At 40.0% G+C, this 24,193-nt stretch overlaps 1 long non-coding RNA gene across 1 annotated transcript in view; it reads left to right on the top strand.

Annotated features, from left to right (window-relative positions):
- The first annotated feature begins 4,453 nt into the window (after positions 1 to 4,453).
- Positions 4,454 to 24,193, top strand: part of LOC130176425 (uncharacterized) — a 79,844-nt gene continuing 60,104 nt past the window's right edge. The window contains exon 1 of the long non-coding RNA XR_008828865.1: positions 4,454 to 4,682. This is a non-coding gene — a long non-coding RNA (uncharacterized LOC130176425). The remainder of the gene's footprint in view (positions 4,683 to 24,193) is intronic.

The following is a 24,193-nucleotide window of genomic DNA, read 5'->3' as shown; positions in this document are numbered from 1 at the left end:
TTGATTCAGATGATTATTGACAGTTTGACAGACAGCAGCATGAACCCTTCCTACACCTGACTGGACAAACGTACCACTTACTGGCCGAGCAATGGCCTTTGCTTCCATTTTAAACTGAAAGAACATGGTGACTGCTCTGGAAAAGCTGTCAAATTTCTCCCAAACGATACACTACAATCAGTTTTTGGGACGTCAGCCCGGCTGTTGGTTGGTCGTTTCATCACTTTGGTCCACACTGAAATATTTCAACTACTATAACAAGGATTAACATGAAATTTTGGACAGACATTCATGGTCCCCAGACAATGGAACCTGAAGAATTCCCCTGACCTTTCCTCTGGTGCCACCAGCAGGTTGACATTTCTGGTTTTGAGTCTAATAACTGTTGAATGGATTGCCATGATTTGTGGTACAGACATTCATGCCCCTCTCAGAATGAACTGTAACAACCTTGATGATACATTTCAGCTAGTGTCATCATCGGGTCAAATTTCAATAAGACGAATGCTTTGGTTTATGATGAAAGAATACTGATTTAGGATTCACACTACACTACAGGTGCACTAGTTCAGAGTGGTCATTTTCTGATGTAACTGGAGGCAGTTTAACCAAAACCGATACAATGCAGGTATAAGGCTGATCGAAGCTGCAGCGTATTTACTCTGTGTTTGGGTGAGGTTAACAGTTAGAATGATCATAAAATCATCATCATAAAAATATTTTGGGACAATTTAAAGGTAATGAATGCTAGGTTTTGAATGGTGCTGCCTTTCATGGGGTCTAACTGATTTATGATGGTGCAGCCTGATCCACTGTGGGGCCCTGTGATAGGTCAAAACATTATTTTACATGACCACTTCCATCACAATGACCACCCACCTTTTGGCTCATTTGATAATTAGCAATAATAACTGTCATTCACATCCGTAGAGGTACAAGTGTACTTGTTTAGTGCTAATTAGTAAAATGTTAGCATGCTAACATACAATGTAGCATGGTGAGCAAGAGGGAGTTAAAACATCATACCAGCTAAACATCAGCATGTTATCATTGTCAGTGTGAGCATGTTAGCATGCTGACATTAGCATTTAGGCTCAAAGGCCTCTGTGCTCTGAGCCTCACAGAGCTGATAGCATGGCAGTAGACACACGTCTCACTGAATTACTTGAGTTGACAAAGGCAATACAGTTGCTGAGTCATGTTTTACACTGTGGTTGTTGTTGTTAACTAGGCTCAGGAATTTAGAGAGGCAGTCAGTTATGTTCTCATCTGAACATTCATCGATTTGTATGTTAATTGGGCCAGAACGGGCTGCATTGATTCTCCTTTGAATGTTTCCAGAGTTAAATCTTATTGCAAAAAATTAGGTTGTGCGATGTAGTTTGGTCACGGTCAAGAGTCACGAGTATCTGACATTTTGAAGTAACACGTATGATTGTCACTTTGGTGTCTGACTGTTATGTAATACATTTCTGAGAATCTTGCACCCACCATTTGAAAGTGTTGAAATACCCTGTAGAAATGCATCACTCTCCAAGTTTAATCCAGGTCTCCTCTATGCCAGTGGCTTTCACACTTTCACTTCTTTCTGTGAATGCTTTGTATTCTAACAACAATTTCATGACCGACTTCAAGTAAGTGCATCCATTAGCCTGCAAGCATCAACTAAATTTTTACCAGAAAAGTTGGTGCAGCTGCATCTTGGGAGCCTAGGTTGCAAAAATGAAAGTTTAGTTGAAGTTGAAGATGTAAAGAGTAAAACTAAGTTTGTAGTGAATGCTGTGTTTTTGTGTCAGTGCAATGTTTTTAATTTTCCCAGGGTGGGACCTCAGTGTTTTGGTGGTTTCGCACTCTTTGACAGCTCAGTGCTATCTGCCTTGATTGTTTTCCTGTTTGGAAGATATGATGCTTCTTCCTCCCCATCCAGTTCCCCACGCAATCTCTTTCTAGAAAGTTTGTTATGTATGCTTTCATTCACTCTGAAAAAAAAAGGAAAAAAAAACACTTGTCAGAGTCATTCTGAAAAAAAGTTTTTTGCTTTTTCCGCCTGCAGAAGAGAGAACAAGTTTGTGACTGAAGAGAGTAAAGAAAGTGTGAGAAAAACAGCCCTGTGATGGATGGTTAGGCACAAGCAATTACAGACAACATACCAGATACTGCGCCCATAGAAGATATCACACACACATACACACACTCAATATATGCACATACATTCAAGACACTGGCAATGTGAGATAATCTTGAGCTTCATTCTTTCTGGAAAAGCCAATACATTGGAGCTAAAATCCATTTAAGGCTCCCCACTTGGCATACTGATAAATATAATGTACAGAAAGTGCACACACAGTCACTCACTCACCCCCCCCCCCCCCCCCCCCCACACACACACACACACACACCTATCATCTACAATAAACTGGCTCCCACATGCAAACACAGATGAGGCACAGTCAGGTCTGCTGCACTTGCAGTATGAGCACACAAAGGCTGGTTGTCTTATCGTTCCAGGTTCAATTACACACACTTACACTCCTATACACAAATGGGGACACATGAGGCAAGGTGGCAGCCACACTATTGGTTTTCCAAGGTGTTCCTGAGCTGCAGAAGGGAGGTGCTGTAATGCAAAGAGACAGATTCAGGTCACTCACTCACTGCTGGGATGAATATAGAAGGAGATGGAGAGAAGATGCTACATGTTGGAGAGAAAGAGGAGTGTGTGGGAAGAGGCGAAGGACGATGAGAAGGAGACGAGACTGAGGAGGTAAAAGGCAGGAGCGTCTCAAGTCCTGCAGGAAGATGAAATAAATATGGTTAGGTTTAAGGAGAAGAGAGAGAATGCAGAAACAGACAGAGGGAGGAAGCATGATGTATGAGGAGGCAAATGACAGAAACCAAGTGAACAGAGTCAATAAAGGGAATGGATAAGGAAGGGGAAGCAAAAGATGAACATGAGGAAACTTTGCACATGGAGAGAAAGACTGGAATTAAAACAAAATGAGAAGAGAAGGGAGCATCAGAAGGAGGGATGAGAGAGTAGTGGGATACAGATGGAGAAGGTGCAAGAGAGGGGGAACAGTGCCAGAGGAAGGGGGGAGAAAAGTGGAGGGAGATGGTAATTGACATGAAGGGAAAGTGACAAGCGAAAAGATGAGTATGTAGGGAGGAGGAGAAGAGTCAGAGAGAAAGAGAGAATTACTATTGAATGAGAGAATGTGGGGGGAAAAAAGCTTTGGAAGGCGTAGCAGACAAGAGAGAATGAGAACAAGCTGACATTCGATATACACGACACACGAGTATCTTAAATCATTAAACAAAATAGCCTGTGTAATGACAAGGGATTGTACTCTGCTCGCACATAATTCATGTTACTGTGGAATGTCATATTCAGAGAAGCAGCTAACCCAGTTCTAAAGTCAAATTAGATTTTGACCTCAGTTTTTTCCTTTTTCTGGTTTTTGTGTCACAATAATGTCAATATCACAACCCCCATGACACGAGCCGTAAAAATACACTGTATCTCAACTTGAGTATGGATCTATAGCCTAGTATTTCTTTTACTCTGTTAATAATCATTTTTCAGTTAGAGTTCGTAGACAGAAAAAGGGAGCTTATTTGCTCAAGTGCCTTCCTTCCTTCCTTTCTTCCTTCCTTCCTTCCTTCCTTACTTCTTGCCTGTGTCTTTCTGAGATCTGAGTGAGCAGAAGTGATGTGCAGTGGAAACAAGCTGAAAATATTTAAGTCAGAGAGTGTTTGTGAGCATGCTGCAGGTGTGCTGTGCAGGGCGTCTATATTCAGTGGAGGTGCAGAACAAGACAGGTGGGCAGGAAACTCAAACACACTTCCCTATGCCGGCAAAACCAGAGTATGACTTGATAAATCCCACAACTTATTATCATAGCAAAGACCTCTGATATGCACAGTGACTCGGTAAATTTGTGTGAGACATATTTTACATGACAGATCAAATGGGCAGAGAGTCACTGTTCCTTACTGAAAACAGCAGCAGGGACATTTTGAAAATTACTGCAAGTGGTCTTATTTTTCATTTCAGTTTTCATCTTATCCTTGATTATTGACATAGACTGTAATGGTTGACACACACACACACACACACACACACACACACACACACACACACACACACACACACACTCCTGCTATTGTCATTCCAAACTAGCCATTTGAAGAGCTGTTCACTCACTGACACTCTTGTTCACTTTTTGTTGCTGCACAAACTGGATTCATTCACTTCATCATTAAAATACCGTGAAATACCATGAAATGAAGGATAACATCATTATGGGCTGTAATAAAAATTGGCATTACCTTGACATAAATTTAAAAAAAAGGTTGATTAATGAGTGATTTATTGCACCACCCGGTTAGCATTCCAAGTGACCCAAATCAAACACACCCACGACCAACAGGTGCATGATGGGTTACGCTGAGTGATCACGGTGGAGCCTCCTGCAGTAGACTGTTTATACGTACTTTGTTACTTCTACCTTCATTGATGCTGTTTTAGACACTGTCGCCATCACAGTCGTGTCTGCTGAGCTCATTCAGCAGGGTTGTTGAAAAGTTTGAGGAGTGCAGTGGAGCGGAGGCCGAGTGGACTGGTTAGCAGATTGTGGAGGACTTCATGGTGCCCCAAGACCCACAGCTTGACGTTCAGACAGGTGAGTCCGACCACCAACTCACTGACTGTTGAAACTGCCCCGTTTATTGTGTGCAAGCAGCTCCTTTTAAGTTTATATTGTCTATTCATCTGTTTTTGCCTCGCTGATGCTTTAATCTCCTGTTAGAGTGGATTGTTGTTTTATTTTCGTAGACTAATATTGCTAGTTGCACCTACCGGGTTGTTCAGTCTGTTTTGTTGTTGTCTGAGTTTTGTCCTCATTTCTGGTTAGCTAATTCACGGCTGTATTGAAGATGGCGGTTGTAATGGTGGTCATTGTTGTTCTTCGGTATAAGGGCTCAGTGATGCAGGACGGTCCTGACATGAATACACTTTTTGTCTTTTAACTTCATAGTTTTATCAGAAAACATTAAAATACCCAGGTAATTTTACTTTTACTTGACTTTTTTTTTTTTTTTTTTTTTAAAGTAACGGTACTTTAACTCTGCTAAATTTACTACACAAATAAACACTTTCTATCTGCCTGTAGCTATTGCTCCTAAGCTAACATTTATTAGTTAACATTACCTAAATGCAACGTGATAGGCTGTGCTATTAACGCTAAAACATATTGAATATGAATATGTTGTTTGTCTTTCATTTTAGTTTTAGTCTGTTTTTTGTCATGAAAAAGGGTCCTCAGCGAAAACTTTTGCCCATTGTTTTATGTTCCTGAAATGAACACTGATTGGAGGAATAAATGTAGGCAACTGCACGTGCCCAAGCATATCACTGCTGGGTGGTACAGTTATGTTGCTCAGTATGTAGTGCAGCAATACTGTTTTTATTGCATGCACTGTTGATTGCTGTAACAGATGACCCATTTAATTTCTGAAATAATGCCATAATTACCAGTGAACGACAATAAGCTCTTTATTTAATCACTCTGACTTAATGAAGGGGAGTAAATGTAATGGTAGTAATAATTTTTATTGCCCTGAATAGAAACTCCAACATCGACAAGTTTCCCCACAGAATCTACCTTTCACTGCATATCACACACTGTACATTCAAAAGCCAACAAATGTAATGCACTTCAATTCAGGCCTGTACAATACACTGTGGTTGCAGTATGACATAATTCAATTTAAAATTTACCTCAAAATTGCCCTTTTTAATGAACACAGTTTTGTCTTTACTGAAAACCAGCCATCCAGCCTTTGGTAGAGTGAAGTACCATCTGCTTGATATGATGTACTGTACTGTGGTTAGATTTCAGCACTATAGCAGCAGGTGTATAAACCCTCATTCTCTACCATGCTATGTGGTCATAGATCCTTAGACAGAGTGCAAAGGCTTCAGTAATCGATTCAGACTGTGCAGAGCTGTTGGTGATTCTTTTTTCATTGCTGGATCGACCACTGGCTGCAGGTGAAGGGTGAAAACGGTCTCTTTGTCACAGCAGCACGGCATCTCAAAACAGCTACCTGATGGGTAGAAAGTCTTTTACTTAATGTTGCATTTCTTCTTATTCTGATTCATTCCTTTATTCTTTGTGTTAAAGAACAGTCTATGTATCACAGGTGCAGTTAGGGAATAGATGTCCAGTCTGTGACAGTGCAAAACAAATGAATCGTTTAAAATCTCCAAACTGGCATGTGGGAGGAAAATCCATGCAGAAACAAACAAATGATCAGGGTGGACATTCAAGTACCTTGTTGCAGTGAAGTGACAACGCTAACCGCTAAAGCACAGTGTTGACCTGTGTCAATTTCTTGATCAGGGGAGCATGGAAAGGAGAGGAACAATTTCTTGAGAGGTGAAACAGGTGATGGGTCGTGTGCTGTAACCCTTCCCATGAAGTCAGAGGGAGAGAAAAACACACACACACATGGGTAAATTATGCAGTTAAGTGCTAAAATTAAAAAGAGAAGCTCCTTCAAACCTGCACTGAGTGGGTTATTCAAGTTTTTAAAAGCACTTGGAAGCAATTGCCAGTTATGGAGGTGTAACACAAAAAAAATAATCTATGAGTAAGAGTAACACTCACTGTTCCAGCAAGTATTTATTGGATGGCAGTATGCACGCGGCGGCCAAGTTCAGAATGACAATATGGCACTTTGGTAATAATTTTGCAGAATGTTTGAAATGGATTTGAACAGAATCCACAAAACAATGCAGTGAGACACTTTGGATGATGATGGATATCACTGATTTTGAAATAATGTTCCACAGTTTTGTGAGCTTTTTGATTACCATTATGAACATCTATGCAGCACCAAAGTAATTGCTGGGATATTATATTATTCTTACAATAAACATATGGCACAGTAACCCCAGGATTGTTGGGGACACCGAGGTCATATCCTCCATATTATAGGGGATATAGGTGTTTTAGCACCCTGTTAACTTCCAATTTTGTTTTTTCTTTGTTTATACACCAACTTACATTTTTAAGTTTAGGCCTCCAGCATGTCATAACCTGCGTTGGACAATAAGAAGAAATGGAACAGGACAACAGAAACCTTCTTTTTTGGCGTGGTTGAAAGATGCCATATCTGATTGGTGAAATTAAATTAACAGTGTATAAAATACTTAACTATCACTGTTATGTTAAGAGGGACACTATCTTCACTTCCATGCACACATTTTTTTGTAAAACTGTTGAGCCACTTCTCAGTCAGGAAGTGTATATGCATAAAAATACATGACCACTCTTAAACACACACATAAAGATGCACATATACTATATACACTCACATTATAATGCAGACTCAGAACCAATCTCAAAGTCTTTCAATCTAAAGAAGAGCTTAACAAAGAAACCTGAAATTAATATGACAACAGCTACTCTCTCGAGAAACCTCATTTATTTTAGTTGAAAAGGAAACTTTAAAAAAGTTTAAAAAGTTGTCTTTGTTGGTCCAGAACCTTTATTTAGGTTGACGGTGGTTAATTTTACGTGACCTCTCCTCTCGCTGAATGGCAGGGAGGCAGCTTTTGATCCTGACACACATGAACTCGTGATGAAGTGTTGTTTTAATAGAAATTTCTTTTCTATTTAAGCTCATGACATCTGCCTCCATGCCGCGTATACGTGTGTGTCTTCAAGTGACAAGCAAACCCACACACTCACACACACATTTCACAGACACACACTGCTATATTTCTTCCTTTGTGTGTGCTCCTGTCTGTTTGGATGAAGGTGTGACCTCTGGCTTTTCAACAGAGAGGAGGGAGAATTAGAAGAAAGAGGGGAGCGAGGGATGGAGAGATGGATAGAGGGCTTGATGAATAGAGTGGTGTGGAAGAAAGTGTCTCGGCAAAAGAGAAGAGAAATGAGGTCATTATCTCTGTCCTCACCTGTGGCCTCCAGTACACACACACACACACACACACACACACACACACACACACACACACACACAATCCACATTTCATCAGCAACAGCAACAACAACGCCACTCCCTGCTTCTCCTCAATCCACCTCTCTTTTGTTTCTCCAACTCCACTTTGTCCTAACTCACCCTCTTTTTCTGTCTCCTCATGTACTGATTGTTCTTCCCTCCTTGTCTCCTGTCAGTCCTGCATAGTTATGAGCTTTTAAACTCCCTCCTTCCTTATCCATTTCTGTCTGCTTTCCTCCTTTTTCCTACAAGTGAAATCCAACCATCACACTCATCACAGTGATTTCTCCGCTCCTCACATCACTATTACAATCGCTCGCACCAATTCCCTTCCCTGCCCTATTACTGTTCAATTTTCTTTGCCTCCCACCCACCCCGTCCCTCGTTTGGGCCACAGTATAGGCTGTAATCACATCCACTGGACCATGATCACACCCCTCTCCTCCTCTTCCTCCTCTTCCTCTTCTTCCTCTTCTTCCTCGTCTTTGCCCCCCCCCACCCCCCACTCCGCCCGCCCTCACGGGTCACGCCTCTTGAGGCAGCAGAGCAGAGAAATTGCCTGTTATCGAGGGTCGATTTTTCATGCGCTTGTAAATTGCTTTGTATTGACACTCTGTCAGAGCAGGTCGTCACACCGTCCGGGCCACTCGCCACCCTGCGGTCGCGCTGCTGTTCTCGGGGTGCTTCCACCGGGAATGAGGGGGTCAGGAGGGGTACAGCCGTGTGTGTGTGTGTGTTTGTGTGTGTGTTGGGCCGTAATATTTTGGTGCATGTTGATTGTGTGTTTGAGTCTGGGATTTCTGTTTGGATGGGAGGCGGCTTTCATTCAGGGTTGTGGAAGAGAACTTGCGGTGAAAATTACAATGCTAACACTAGTGGCCTTTTCTTTGTTCAGATTATGTTTCCGATTGTGTATTTTTCTTTGGAGCCTGTTGCAACAGAGCATCTGTAAATGGCTGCAATACCAGATATCTTAATTTAGTATAAAATATCTGTATTTTGTAAATATAGGTTCTAATTCACAAACTACTGCTAGAAGTTAGGTAATTTTAATACAATTTTACACTACAAATCCCATATAATTAGCTAACTTTGTGTTTTTAGTCACTGAGTTTTATTTTGGGCTGTTGCTGATGCTGTTGAAAGGAGTTTTGCTTATTTTGGCCTGTTTCAAAGAGGGATTGTCTCTGTGGTGATGACCTCTATCAGAACTGAAAACCTCATTCACAAGACTTAACACACTTGATCTGTTTCTAAATTTGTCCAACATGGTATTACTAAAAAGCCTCTTTCACAATGAAGAGTTCATTGTACACCTCCAGTACCTGCGGCTTCACGTTCCTTTGTCTTTGTTGCATCATTCTCTTTTCTCTGTTTTTTTCATCGTTTTTCGGCGTTGACATGTCTGTGTGTTTCTCAAGTTGCTCCCAACTCTTTCTCACCCATCTTTGTCTTAAATCTCTCACCTCTCCCTTGTCATTCAGGTTGTCTGCCCTTTCATCTTCCATACCTCTTACACACTCTCTCTTTTCTCTGTTTCTGTGAGTTTTCTCCTCATTTTCTTCTTTGTTGTCATACATACTCCTGAACTGCAACACTGAATTTTGCCTGCTAATAAGGGAACTAATGTATGTATTTTTACTTTGTGCTATCTGAAATGTTTTGTGTAGTATTCCTGATTCCCGTGTGCATCATCTTTGGTTGCTCTCGACAATAAGGCTCGATATAGAATCAAAAAGCAAGCTATGAATAAAACACTGTCTCTATGCACAGCAGTGCTGCACACAGGTAGACGCTGAGTGGAGCTAGTGGAAACAACTTAAAGGAATATTCCAGTGAAATCTATCTTTTGGATATCAAATACTCCTCTACCTGTAGGCTTCAAAAGGTGCTTGTGGAAAGTTTGTAACTTGCTCCTTTGCAAAAGATTTCAGCTGTAGTCAGACTGGATTCACGACAGGTTCCAATCCGACCCAAAGGCACAGTGAAAATAAAAGGGTGTAAAATATACAGCCTGAATGAAATTGCAATTTTTTTTACACCGATATTGATATCTGAGAATTTTAAAAATCAAGAAAACAATTTATCAGCCAATATTATTTTTTCTTACATAAATATAAAGCATATTTTGCTAAGAATTCCTTAAATTTGTTTTTTAAAGAATTGTGACAGTCATTGTTCTCATGTGGATAAATTATGTCATTGTTGTCTGTTTTTTACATTTCTTTAGTGCAAATTTAAGTAACTTATGGAGCAGTATCTATGCTAGTGCTGGTATTTTTGCTTAACCTCCTAAGACCCGAGCTCTATTCTTTGCTATATAGGCTGATTGGGACCTGAGAAGAATTATGTCCACATATGAGGACATTAGTTTTAAATTTCGATTACTGAGTGGCAGTATAATATCCTCATATGTGGTCACCAGGCCCTTGTTGAGAAAAAATTAGTATTGTGGTCTAGAGAACCCAAAATGTGAGGTCCACATATGTGGACGCCAGGTCCTAGGAGGTTAAGCTAATGAGACCAATGTTGTCGGTTAGATTGTGTGATTGTGATTAAATCACATCTGCAGTGTTTAAATCCACCTTTCTTGTTGATCCGTTCAGATCATATCATTAGCACTAGCTACTGACTTGTGGTGCAGCGAGGCACTAATAATGTAACACAAAAGGAAAGTATTTAGTTATATTGTGGGCAGTGTTGGGCAGTTGTGCATTACTTGGGAATGTTTTACAGTATTGTAATTAATCCCAGTAACTCTACGTTAGTTTGACAGTTTGGGGTTTGACTTGTTTGCTGGTTTGTTGGAGGGTTGATGCGTCTTTATGTGTTGGTTACATTCTGGAGTCACCTGGCTTATTTCAGAGTTTGAGGACATGTAATCAATGCAGTTTCACTGTGAGGACAGACTTCATGCAGTCACTTGGGCTTAAGATAGCTGTTGATTGTCAGTAAATACTTGCCGTTGTTTTTAAACTTAACATTTTATTTAATTGTTCTACATTTGTTAAACTCTGAAGATGTAGTGTGAGTGCAGAGGCTTTGAATATGTGTAAAAGGCACTATTGCAGAAGCTTAGCTGAGAAACAAAAGTTATCAGTGTCAGTTGTAGCTGACCAGATTAAGACCCGCCCAGGTAGATAAAATCACTTGCCTTGAATTTAGGTAAATCTTACATTATAATGCCTTATTTCACTCTTTTTAAACTAACTTTTTTTTTGCCACACATCTATCTGATTTGTGTGTGCTGCAATAACTTAGTGGGAATTAGAGGCTTCTCTTTGTGCCAATAGCTTGCATGTGAGGTGTTTAGGGGACATTTGTAAATTGTAGACTTTCCCCCTCTAAACTGCATGAGTATGCACATTGATCACACGCTTCAGCAGCCACCACCACAAATAAATTCTCAACGTGTGGGAAACACTGATCTAATTGCTTTTGCTGTTTGAATAATTATTAGTCATGTAATAACTTTTTTGATGAGTAATATATAATGTGTAAATGATTAAGCTTTTCAAGTAACTTGTTCAACTCTGATTGTGGGTGTTAGAAACATTGAAAATCAGCTTTTTAATCAGCTTTTAACAGCTTTTTAAATTGTCACAGGCCAGTTGCTGCTGTTCTGATAATTATAGTTTACTCCCAATAGTGTTAACAGAAGGCACTGGAAGAATTGATCTATCTAAACTGTTGCTATCTGCTGTCATCACATCATGGGAAGTTGACCAACGGATAAATCTGAAAAATTCCTGCTGTATTATTGTAGCGGAAATGCGGACAGATCCAGACAAATCAGTAGATTTTTTTTAAATAGAGTTGTTCCTTCAGTTTTAAGTGAACCAAAGGGATCAGGTCCTGGATGAGTGGGTTGCAGCAGACATATATTCATGTTTCTCTGCAGCCATTGGCTTCAGTGTGGTGCCATCTCCCTGGCAAGCTGTGCCAGTGTCTGTGTTTGACACCCACTCTCTTGGTACAGTGACACAATCTAGACTGCACTGGCACAGATCTCATGCCAAGCTCTTTCCCAGTGAAAAGATTGAGCAATGAGAAGATGGTTAAAACACACACAAAGACGCAGAAGTGGAAAGAAGGTGCTAAGATGAGATAGAGAACTATGAAAGGAATGAAGGAAAAGGATGAAAGACGAGAGGACATATAGAGCTTGGATAGGAAAAAGAAAGAGAGGCAGTGTGAGGAATCCAACAGTGGTGTTGAAAAGAGAAAAAAAAAAGGATAGAGTGTGTCCAGATGCGGTGTGAAAACGGGGGGAGAGGAAAAGGCAGAGACTGATAAATGGGTAGAGAGAAATGAGGAATGCCTAAGAGACTCTCTTTCTTCCTTCTGCTCCTGCCAATGCAGAGCCAAGCCAGCCCCCCTGGCAGACGTCTCCTCCTCCATCCCATCCGCCCCACCTGCTTCCCCTCCCTTTATCCTCCCGCTGTCCTCCCACTATCCTCCTCCTCTGTCCTGTATGGCACACAGCTGCTCATCCACTCCCTGTGCATTAGGTCTCATCTGCCCTGAGTGCGTCCTGAAAGAACCCTCCAATCTGCAAATAGCTTGTCTCAAAGCACATTAAAGCTGCACTGGGCAAGACACTTCATGTGAAAATACACTTCTGTTTATTATTCTAACTAATAAATTGGGGTTGCAGCGATGTGAGAGTCTTAACTCCTCTACGACTGACAGCCCACAGTCATATTTTTGGGCGGACTTTATTTCAGGTGTTGTTGCTGTTTAATAGCCATGCACAGGTAATCGATAGGTTTCCTGTCCAACTTTAGAGTGAGAGTATTGTTGCATCTTTTCTATAGCTACGCCCACATTAAATATAAAGAACTTGTTATGTTGTGATTCATTTGGAGTCATGTTTCTGGCCACCTGTCCAGAATTCAGTCCACTTTTATCACTGTTTTGGTCTCCACTAGCTCCTGTGGGAAATGCGTATCTGGTAGCTTAATAATTACACTGAATTACCATTTTCTTTGTTTGTGTCATGTTAGCTGATCATTTAAAAATATGCTCAATTATTATTTCTTTAAGTCAACCTATAACAGTCTATAGATTTTATCCGTGCTTGTGCCATTTTCTGTCTGATTTTCGTGGATTGTAGCTAGATTGCTAGCTAGTTACGCAGGATAATGACCTGCCTGTTCTGCCTGCTCTGATTGGTCACTAGATACAACACTCACCATATTTGAATCTTGACATGTAGGCAGTGCTTCAGAGGCCTATAACCAGGCTTAATATCTGGCTCTTTAGCTGCTAAAGGTTACAGCCTTAAAACCAAAACGGTAAATGACACAATGCTAGAATGGTCAGTAAGCTGCAGCAAACTGCAGAATTGTATGGCAATTCTTGAATTTGCCACTACGAGCAATCCTTTTCGCATTGCACCATGATCCATTGTTAATATTAAATATTGATTGGTGCAGTTTTAATTATTTATGAAATTGGACAACATATTTTGATAAAACTAAGTATGCGTTCAATTTTACACACCTACACCTAAATTAATTTTGAAATCCTCATGTATTATTAGTTAAAGACAATATACAATAAATATCTTAACAGTTAGTAGTAATTCAAGGATGATTTCTCACATTTTCCCCATCTAGTAGTATTATTGATATAATTTTAATTGTGTTTCCTGCCCGTACTTTACAGAGGATCTAAAAATCCTCACCAGTAAGTAATTCTCTCATTTCCAGGAAAGTGAGGAATCAAAAACTTACTAGCAAAATCCAAAACCTTACCCAACATTAGTGTTGCTTAGTCTATTGAGAGCTGAACTCACAAATAACTGAAAACGCTGCTGTTGGGATTTTTGCATAGCCAGCCTTATCAGACACAGAAAAAAGAGGGACTTTAGTACAGAGAGTTTAACAACAACATATTACATAATTTCTGAGTAATGAAGCCATTTAAACATTTGAGGAATTCAAACTGCTATCTCTCACTGCCACTTGGGACTGCAGAATTGCAAATTAGGCTTGTGAGTCTTTAAATGTACAAAAGTCATATGTTGTTTCTGTAATTCCCCAAACACATAGGTTGCTGCACAGAGATAAGGAGAATTTTGTTACTTGGAGTTGAAGAAGTGATATCTGTTTGAGATTCTGTTGCATGTGGGCAAAACAAACAAACAAAAAAAAGACACAATCTGCCTCAACAATTGGTAAAACACTGTTTACAAGATGTATGTTTTTGTAATTACATGGGCATTCTGTTGTTTGGGACTCACTATGAGTTGAGGCTACAGCCAGAAATGTAAAATAAGTTCTTCTTTATCCTGGTTAAGATGGGAATGCCATTTGTAAATGCAGTTTGCTGTGATTTGTTGAAAGAAACACACACAGTAGACATGACTGGAGATAGGAGAAGTACTATACTACTACTTTAAAATGCCAAAGACATCATCTGCAATAGACCATGAGCTCTATTTCCTGTGTGTGCGTATGTGTGTGTACGAGAGAGCAAAAGAGAGAGGAGGTTGTTGAAAGTGGGTAAGTGCTGTCATTATTCACCCTCCACAGTAGAGTGTGTGTGGTTCTGCAGCTTCCCATTACTTGTCAGTGTTATATAATAGAGGAGTTTAATTTTTTTAACAGATAGACGTGAGTTAAGAGACGAAAAGAACACCAAGTCATGACAGACGGAATGAGGCACAGAAGAGAGGTTGTATAAGGACTGAGATGAAAGGGAGTAAGTCTAACCAGGAAGGTTAAGAACCTGAGTGCCACATGCTGGGGGAGAGTAGGAAAGAAAAAAAAGGAAATGAATTGTCTTACTTGTCTGTGATGTTTTTATTGATCGTACAAGTGCTGCTTGTTGTTCCATTAAACTGCCTGGATTAAGGTGCTACTACAACTGGGATGCCACCAAGGAAATTCAGGACGAAGTAAAAGGACCAAGAGTGACTGAAAAAATGATACATGTCATTATTGGCAGGATTTATTGCCCTGGCTTTTCGTCACTCGAACATGTGTTCACCTAGACATGTCAGAAACATTTCCTGTGAGGCCTGCTCTGCACAGGTACTTCTATGACATCTATGGTACCTTCAATATCTGTGGTACAATATCTTTGTAGAAAAACAAGTAATCTCATGTTTTCAGAATTTTGGCATTGACTTGGTGGCGAAGCATCGGTTTCATGTAGTAGTCACTGTAGGTCACCCAGACACAACCAGTGGCAGTCAACCTTTATGTGAGGTGTGGGATTACAGGACACCTTAAGGAAACCCACACAAGGAGATCATGCTTACTCTGCAATGACTTTGGCTGGGAATTAAACCTGGGATCTTCTTGTTATGAGTTGGGAGAGTTGAGCCACTTTGCGTTGATTAAAATTATAAATCTGTGATGTATGCATGGAATAATGTAATCATAATCTTCCTTTGATTATGAGAATGCTTTGATAAAGTTGTTAACATGCATAACAAAGGAGACTTTGATAATATTCACAATTTCATACATGGATGAACATGAGCAGCTATAAAAACAAGGTGAGTTCTGTTGGGGAAGAGATGCACCCTGTGAAACTTCTGATGAGGAGGCTTATCTGCTGGGAGCACCCTGCCAGGAACAGCAGGGGCAGCCTCTGGTAGTTTTTGAAGTTTTCCCTCACCTGATGGAGCCAGATTTCATTATCCCCTGTCCACACAAATATGCTGAGTTGTCCTTCAGTCAGGTACTTGACCCCCACCTGCTAGATTGGTGTTAAACTTCCTGGCTGACCTGTAGACCAGCAAGACAACAGAGGACATGTTCCCCCTTAGGTGATTAGATTATATTTAATTTAAACACATTAAATACCCCATTAATGTGCCATTGTTTTTTTCACAGTAGTCTCCATATATTAATCCAACTTCTCTCATGCCATTGCTCCAGATGGGACTTTAACCTAAGTTAAATATTACATTAATGACTTCACATCAATTATTTAATTTAGTAGCATTATTGTAAAAAAAAAAAAATAATAAAAAAATCAATGTAAAATTATGCTTACGGCAGGACATATCTACACTATGTCAGTTGCCTCCCCCCTGCTATTCCTCCTACTACAACTGTTGTCCTTCCTGCCTTCCTGTCTAATAAGAAAATAATGCAAATCATTCAGCACTGTAAAACACCCAACAAATAGGGGAGAAATCCATAATTCATGGTGTGACCCATCAGCATGAGCCCAACAGGCCCTAGAAATTCACACCATTGCACAAGCTCTTTCTTCCTGAGCTAGTCAGCACACAGCAAGAAGAAGAGCCTGACTAAGTGGCATTTACATTTGATCGAGTTTTGACCTATAAATCATATTTACAATGCATAATTGCCATGCGTATGTTGTGCTGACCTTTCTTTCCACCTCCTTCATTAATCAGCCTTAGAAGGATTTCACTGAGATTTGTTGTAATTATTTTGAGCCAAAAATAGTTGAACTTGCAGTAGTATTTAATGGAAAATTGCAGAGTAGGTTGTGACCTTTTTCAGTAATATTTAGCAGTATATCGTGTCAGTCTTTATAAATCAGTGGCCGACACTTTTGCTGTTGTTAATGAACCTAGCAATAATCACAATGTGTATTTAGTTCCACAAAAGAGTAAAAATAACCATAATAATAAAGTTTTAGTGGTGTGTGCGGATAGCGAGCCAGGATGTTAAACATTTTGCCAAACTATTATGAAGATTGGAAACAATCACAAGCTCTTGTGCATCGTGCTGGGAGTGTCTGAATTTGCAGCTCCTTTAGGGACTGACTCATCCTCGGAGGTAATGTAGCTACATGGGGCAACAATCCAATCCTACCAGATAGGGGTAAATATTTATGGCCTTCTGATAAATTGTTTTACAGGTTAGGAAAAAATTGCCTTTTTGTCTTGGAGTGTTTTGAAAATACAGCGGGGTCCAAAAGTCTCTCAGAAAAGTCTCCCACTGAGTATCTCCCTTTACGCCTGCTGTCCACCCTGCCTGTCTCCTCATGTAAACCTTGCTACATCCTCCACTCAGTAATGGAGTCCAAACAAATAACTTATTTTCTAAAATCATTAGACTCACCTACATGGGTGGTCAAAACTAAAGTTTAAGTCTTTTTGTCCTTTAAGCAACATTTCTTTCACAAAACATTGAAATTCAAGGGTATATTTTTCTTTCATTAGCAAAAGACTAATTAACTGTGTTTTTATTGATCAAATACATCTAGAATTCTCATCATACTTCAAGCCTTTAGTTTCAGCTGACCTTAAGAACTACCCATCGACTAGTTTTTTTTTTGTTTGTTTGTTTGTTTATTTATTCATGTTGGCAGACAGCAATAACTTCTTGGACTTTTCCAGCCTCCTGTTGCCTGTGAGAAACAACACTTTGAATGTTCAGGTGAGCAATCTGGTCAGTCTCATATGGTCATGGACGAATCAGTGTTTGGGTCTCAAAATGTTGTACCCAAAGATCTCGCTTTGGTCAAGCATTGCAGTTCATTGGATCGAAAAGCAGCAAGGAGCAGGTTCATCACATATTTTTATATGTGATAAACCTATATAAAGTTCATACGCAGTTCTTGCACAACACCAAGTCTTAGTGACGGGTGTAGAAAGCAGCAATGAATCTCATACACTGTCAATCACTTGTGCTCAATTTATTCCTACCAATTTTGCCTCTATCCAATACTGAATAGAGAGAGGACATGAGATTGTGTGGAATCTATTGATTGTCTGCAATTAATGATTATTTTCATGAATTGATTAATTATTATTTGATTATCTTCTCAAATACTCGATTAGCCGTTGTACATAATATGTAAAGAAATAGTGAAAAACGCTCATCATAATTTCCCACAATTCCATGACATCTTAGATAATTCCAATATTTTTAAAAGTGGGCCCTACTTTCTTATCTTTTTCTCATCTTGATCTGAATACATCTTTCACAACTGAAAGTCAAACAATAACACAAACAAACAAACTGCTGGAGGCAGCGGTAGACCAGCAACTCCTTTGTTTTCAAGGTAATATAAAATGGAGTCTGGTGGCTTTCAGCAGAACAACACAAAACTTACTCTTTAACAAAAAGTTCTGTCTCTTCCATAATATCACCAGACACCTATAATAACAATCTGAGTCTGTCTGTGGCAAAAACAAGCACTTTTAGTGGAAGTACTTTGATGCAGGCAAACGCCCCGTTGGATTACATTGCAATTGCTTTGCCGTTACTGGTAATAGCATTTTCGCTCAATATTGGAATGATATGACATTTTTGTCCCTTTTACTCAAAAGACCCCAAAAGATGGAACAAAGAGCCCCAAGTTTTAAAATACCGGATTTATCTTTTATGCGTCTTGTCTTGTTTTGTCTGAACTAACAATCCAAAACCCGAAGATATTCAGCTTACAATCGTACATGAAATAAAATCTTCACAATTAGGAAGTTGGAACCAGCAATTATTTGCTACTTTTGATCAGAAAATGAAAGAAACAAATATTCAGTTATCAAAAGTTACAGATTAATCGTCTGTCAATTTTTAGGTCTACAATTCCTTAGACCTATGCACCTGTCACTAAGGCTTGATAGTGGGCAAGAGCGATTTTACTTTCCCTTAATCAAACATGCAGCTGAGTGGTGGAGTGCACACACGTGCATTAAGCTACAGTTTCTGGTTGGACCAGCTCTTCTAAAGTTGAAACATAGCCAACTGATTTAAACATTACTAAAGTCTTCACAAGACATTTTTTAAGTTTTGTTGGTGCTTCTAAATTATGTAAATCAGTAGATGGGACTTCACACATAAACACTTGCTGATACTAATTTTAAGAAAACCTGACTGTGTGTAAACCAATGGAAAATTCCACCAATTTCACTCTTAAAATAAAAGTAATAATAATTTTTAAAAGTTTGGCATTCAGTAGTTAATTTTATCTCTTATTGTCTGTTGGCAGTGATTTTGGAACCATTATTTCATTTACAAGAAAAACACTGTTGACATACCCAAGTCTTACTCAACCAATGGGAATGTCAGTAGTACATTCCAACTCTCATCTCTCTCTGTCAGCTCACCCTGCCAATAAACATCCTAAAACCTGAATTGGATATAGATATATATATATATATATATAAATAATACGCACATACACACAGAAACACAAAGCCCCTAATGCTTTATTTATTTATATTTTCATTGCTTATGGATGCGGAAAGAGGGGTGCAGAGGGAGTGAGAGAGGTGGCGGGGAACCATGTTTTTGAACAGGTTGGCGATGATCACAGAGACTGGGGGGCCAGTGTAAATGACTTATTCATGGACCCTTCTGGCCCCTCACAGCCCCTGGGAATACACCAAACAGATGCAAGAGGGAGAGAGAGAAGGATGGGGAGGAGGGAAGATGCAAGGGAAGGGAGGAGTGATGTGGGACAGAGGAAAGAAACAGTGTGTTAGTGGTGCAGGGAGGATAAGCTTTGCATAAAAAGACAAACACAAAAGCAAGATGAAAGAGGGGAAATGGGGTGTGGAGAGGAACAGACGGAGAGAGTACCCATACTGGTGACCATGTCCTAACCTTGCTATCAGTCCTGGGACTCAGTCAAGGCAGCCTGAGGTGCTGCAGGAGGACTAACAGGCTGGATGAACAGGTGACAGACTTTTTGGCCTGGATCATCATGCTTATTTCCATCTACATCTACATCTGCATCCAAGAGAAGCACCTTTTGTAAGCAACTAAGATGTAGCCCCCATTGACTGTCTGCAGATATAAAGTGTATTGTAGAAATCAGATCAAAGAGGCAGTAAATGGCCGCATACACAAAAAGCATTGAATAATCCAAATGACATGGCAGAATAATTAGCAGTAAGAATGCTATCTAATAGCACACTTGATTAAATTGCAGTTTATGGAGTGCACAGCTATATACAGATGTTCTACTTCAAAGATGAGCACTGACAATTAATGTGTCTGATCAACACCGCCTTGCCATCATCTCATTAAAACATGACCCTAAAATAGTTACTACTCGTCTCAATAACTCTTTCATACAGGCTCTGCTAAGAAATGGAAGCATTTGAAATATTGATCAAAAATGTGTTTGATTCTTTTTTTTCCCTTTTCCCCTGTCTCAGTCCAATAAAGAGACAACTACATTGTCAAAAACACTGATGATATTTTCAGGGCCCAGTTGATTTCTCAACTCTCCATAGAATTGGAGACCTTGTGATGTTTCTGCACTTTTTGTTCAAACGCTTGTTTACATGTCTCCAATTCCACAATACCTCAGGTTGTTTATCCAAACCATCTGAAATCTCTGTCTTAATCAGAGTTGTGTTCAAAGGTAAGATAAGGGCTTGGCAAATCCTTCTTAACCCACCAGCAACACACTTCACAGCGATTTACAATGTGTGTTGTGTTGCTCGTAGAGAAAAAAAAAAAGAAAGTTGCACCCCTGTCTTGATAGAATGGCAGATATCCACAAAGAATTGTGGGTCTTTGTTTTTCACTCAAACATCAGACCTCAAGATTTTTGAAGCGTGTGGCAAAATTTAGAATGCCTGCGATCTTTTTTGAGCGATAGAAGATGTCAGATGAAATGTTATTGACTGGCTTTGGCTAGAAACTTGCCCCAGCATCTGCATAATTTAGGATGATGTTGCCCCAGTTTTACAAACTCTATTTTTGACCTCGAGTTAAAGCAGATTTCATTGTTGGTGGAAGAGTGCTCCGTCTTTTTTTTATCCAATATGTTTGGGCGTGGCATGTCAACTGATTTGTAAATGACTGTAAATTGTGGTGCAGTTAAAGATATGAATGTTCATTGGTGATTACATGGTGAAAGATGTCCTGTAGTAGTTAATCTCTCTCTTTCTCTCTCTCTCTCTCTCTCTCTCTCTCTCTCTCTCTCTCTCTCTCTCTCTCTCTCTCTTCGCCCAGAACACTACTATTGTACATCACATCATTATAAAATATGAAATGAAGCTTTTTCAGAGATGCTGAGTGAGGGGTGAAATCACTCTACCCACACGCCTCCTCACCTCCACATCACTGCAGCCACTTTGATGCAAATCCTTAAAAGGGCAGAACTGGCGGGTAAACTGTGCATCGCCATGGCGATGCAGACTGGGAGAAATCCATTTCTCATAGAGAGGCATTGCTGGTTGGGCTACTCAGAGTGCAATGCATGTGATATCAAGAGAAAGGAGAGCCAAGGGGAAAACCAAACACATTCAAACAGCCAGAAGTCTGACAGAAAAAGCTCCAAGATGCGGCTTGAAAAGGTTGTACTTCCCACTGTTTTAGGACTGTCAGTGGACCTGTTTGGCTTCCTGTACTGTATGTTGTGGTTGATAAGAGAAGTTTGTGTGGGTACCAATCACATACACTCATATACAAGAACGCACACATGGAGATGTGTATGCAACACACTTTGGAATATTGCTCTTCAATGATCCCAAATCTGTTAAAAGAATAGAATAATGCTAGATGGTAGAGTCAGGGCGGGATTAGCCTAGCATAAAATCTGGACACAGGAGGAAATGGTTGGAGTGGCTTTCATTACTTGAAAATGGTATGCAACTTCTTGGCACTGAAGCAAATAAATATTTTCCAAAATGTTGAACTATTCTTTTAACTTTAAAAAACAAATGCATTTACAGTGGAGCCCAGATGTCTGAAACAACCTTTCCTGGCTGGCAAAACAGCTCTCTACCTCTGGCACCAAAGTTGCAGAGGTTGAGATATCCTGACTTTTTGTCCCTAGTGTAAGTCAAGATTCAAAAAGCTGTATCCTACATTCCCCATGATTGACTTGAAGCCTAACTCAAGAACTTTTTTCACAGACTAAGAAGCAGTACTCCCTATCATAAGTACACTATGTGTAAAACCAGTGCAATACTTTTCAATACATATATAAATATAGAAGAACATGAACATGTATACACTATTTGTTTAGAGGTCATTATCTGTTGATATTTAAATAATGTATCTATGTATTTATTTACATCCATACTACAAACACACCCTTTCAGCATCCTTCCACCTGTTCACAAACAATTTCCCCCGAATCCACACACACCCCATGTAAACACACACACCACTGTAGCTGTTAACACCTGCTTATATACACATTAGTTTTGCATCGGTACCTGTGCAATGACTATAATCCATCATGGGCTGTGCCACCCTCATATCACAGCAGAGCTACAACACAGGCCTGCAGATGTTGGGCACGCTGCCGGGGCCACAGGAGGCAGAGACGATCCACACAACCCCCACCCCCCAGCCCCATCCCCACTGCTTAACAAATGCTGCCTCCTCCCTTCTCTGTTACACACACAATCAGACACACAGGCAGATGCAAATCTCACGCAAACACGAGCAAGTGTGCACACGCACGTACAGACATAAACACTTAAATGCACACGTGCATGCATTCACACATAAACTCATCCCCGAGATGTGCGAGCCGAGAATCACAGATGCGTCTTTATTATTCATTGTTAGTATGCCCTGTAACAATGCTGGGTCACTTTCTGCTATAAATTAGCTAAGATTACTTGGAAGCATTTCCAACTCCATTAGCTGCCAAACAGCAATTTCATCAGGCAACTTGAGACATCAAAAGCTCTTATGACAAATTCAAAATTTATGCTGTGATGGAGCAGATGGCAAAGAAAATATTTTTCTTTTATCCTTATGGTGGTTTTGTTCATAACAATTATTATTCTACTTTGTTTTATGATAATTGGCATTAAGCAGATACTGATACATATAATGACAATATATTCCACCAACTTTATTTGATGGATAAGGAGTACTGGAGGTCACATTAGGTATCTTCACATTTCTAATTGTTACTTGAGATTACATGCCTGCATGTACAGATGATATTAATTACAAAAGCACATTAACTATCAAACAGACATTTTAATGCCAAGGATGAGGAAGATGTTAAGTAGTGTTTATGAAGAAGCTACAGGAGACGGAAAAGAGGCTTCCATCTCTCATGCATTTTCATACATAAAAGCCTGGAACATAAGTACCATCTGATGCACAGATCAAGTGCTGGCCTCCACTCGTAGTGTATTCACACTGAAATCAAAAGGCGAGTAAAAATTTAATTGGTCTCTATGCTCTCACTCTTTTCTCTTTCTCACCAGTTTCGTATTTCTTTCTAACCCCCCACCCCCAATGCATGTGTGCGCATGTGTGAGGGCGAGAACACACGAACACAGTGATACACAACTAAATTTGTGTTGCCACCCACCAGCAAACTGGCATCAGCTCTTCTCATGCATACTCACACATGCATACACACTTCTGTCATAATCATTTGTATGCAAAGTGGCTGGCTGTGATGGGTTGCTATGGTTGCTGTTACCAGGTTATGTGACAAGAAGCAGCAAGTTGCTTTACTTCTTATTTGTGCAAATGTAAAGGTGTCGTATAGAGCTGAAGAGGCAGTAACACAGCACAAGTCAGCGTACATCTTGGGAGAAGGAATAACAGGAATGGAGACGAAACCACACAGGAATAAAATGCATCAAAGTTGCATAGTTATGGAAACTCTGTTAAAATTACCTGAAAACATCCAATTAATAGCAGTTACAACAAACAAAATGTTTGGCTTGTATTCTTAAATTATATAGGCTATGAACACAGAGCCGTGAAGGTAGCAATCCGCTAGCTCCTCTGGAAAAAAAACACACAGACACACTAACACAGTACTGTGAGAGGGGAGGAAAACATTTGATAGCCAGCCAGCATGAAGGGCTCAGCTCTGTAATTGCCTCCATGAGATTCGTTAGTATGCGTGTGTGTGTGTGTGTTTGAGGCGAAGTGAGTATATGGGGATGTTCTGTGTGAGTTTGTGTGTATGTCTAGAGTAGATAACACTGACAGCTTAAGGTCATGAAGAAGGGAAGGGCACATCTGAAGACAGCGTATCTTTGATCTCAACACAAGGAATGTGTGACGGTGTGTATGAACCGGCGTGTGCCGTACACAGAGGAGATAGATGGCAGAGTCAGCGTGCTGTGTGTGGGGGTGTGTTTATGTGGTGCGGCATGCATGCGTATGCATGTTTAATGCATGAACATGTTTTTGTTACGTACGTACGTACGTACGTGTGTGTGTGTGTGTGTGTGTGTGTGTGTGTGTAAGAGGGAGAGATGCCAAGCTTTTGGAAGATT

This window comes from Seriola aureovittata, chromosome 2 (genome assembly GCF_021018895.1).
Source record: "Seriola aureovittata isolate HTS-2021-v1 ecotype China chromosome 2, ASM2101889v1, whole genome shotgun sequence".
Lineage (NCBI taxonomy): Eukaryota > Metazoa > Chordata > Actinopteri > Carangiformes > Carangidae > Seriola > Seriola aureovittata.
This window is presented reverse-complemented; position numbering and strand designations above follow the sequence as displayed.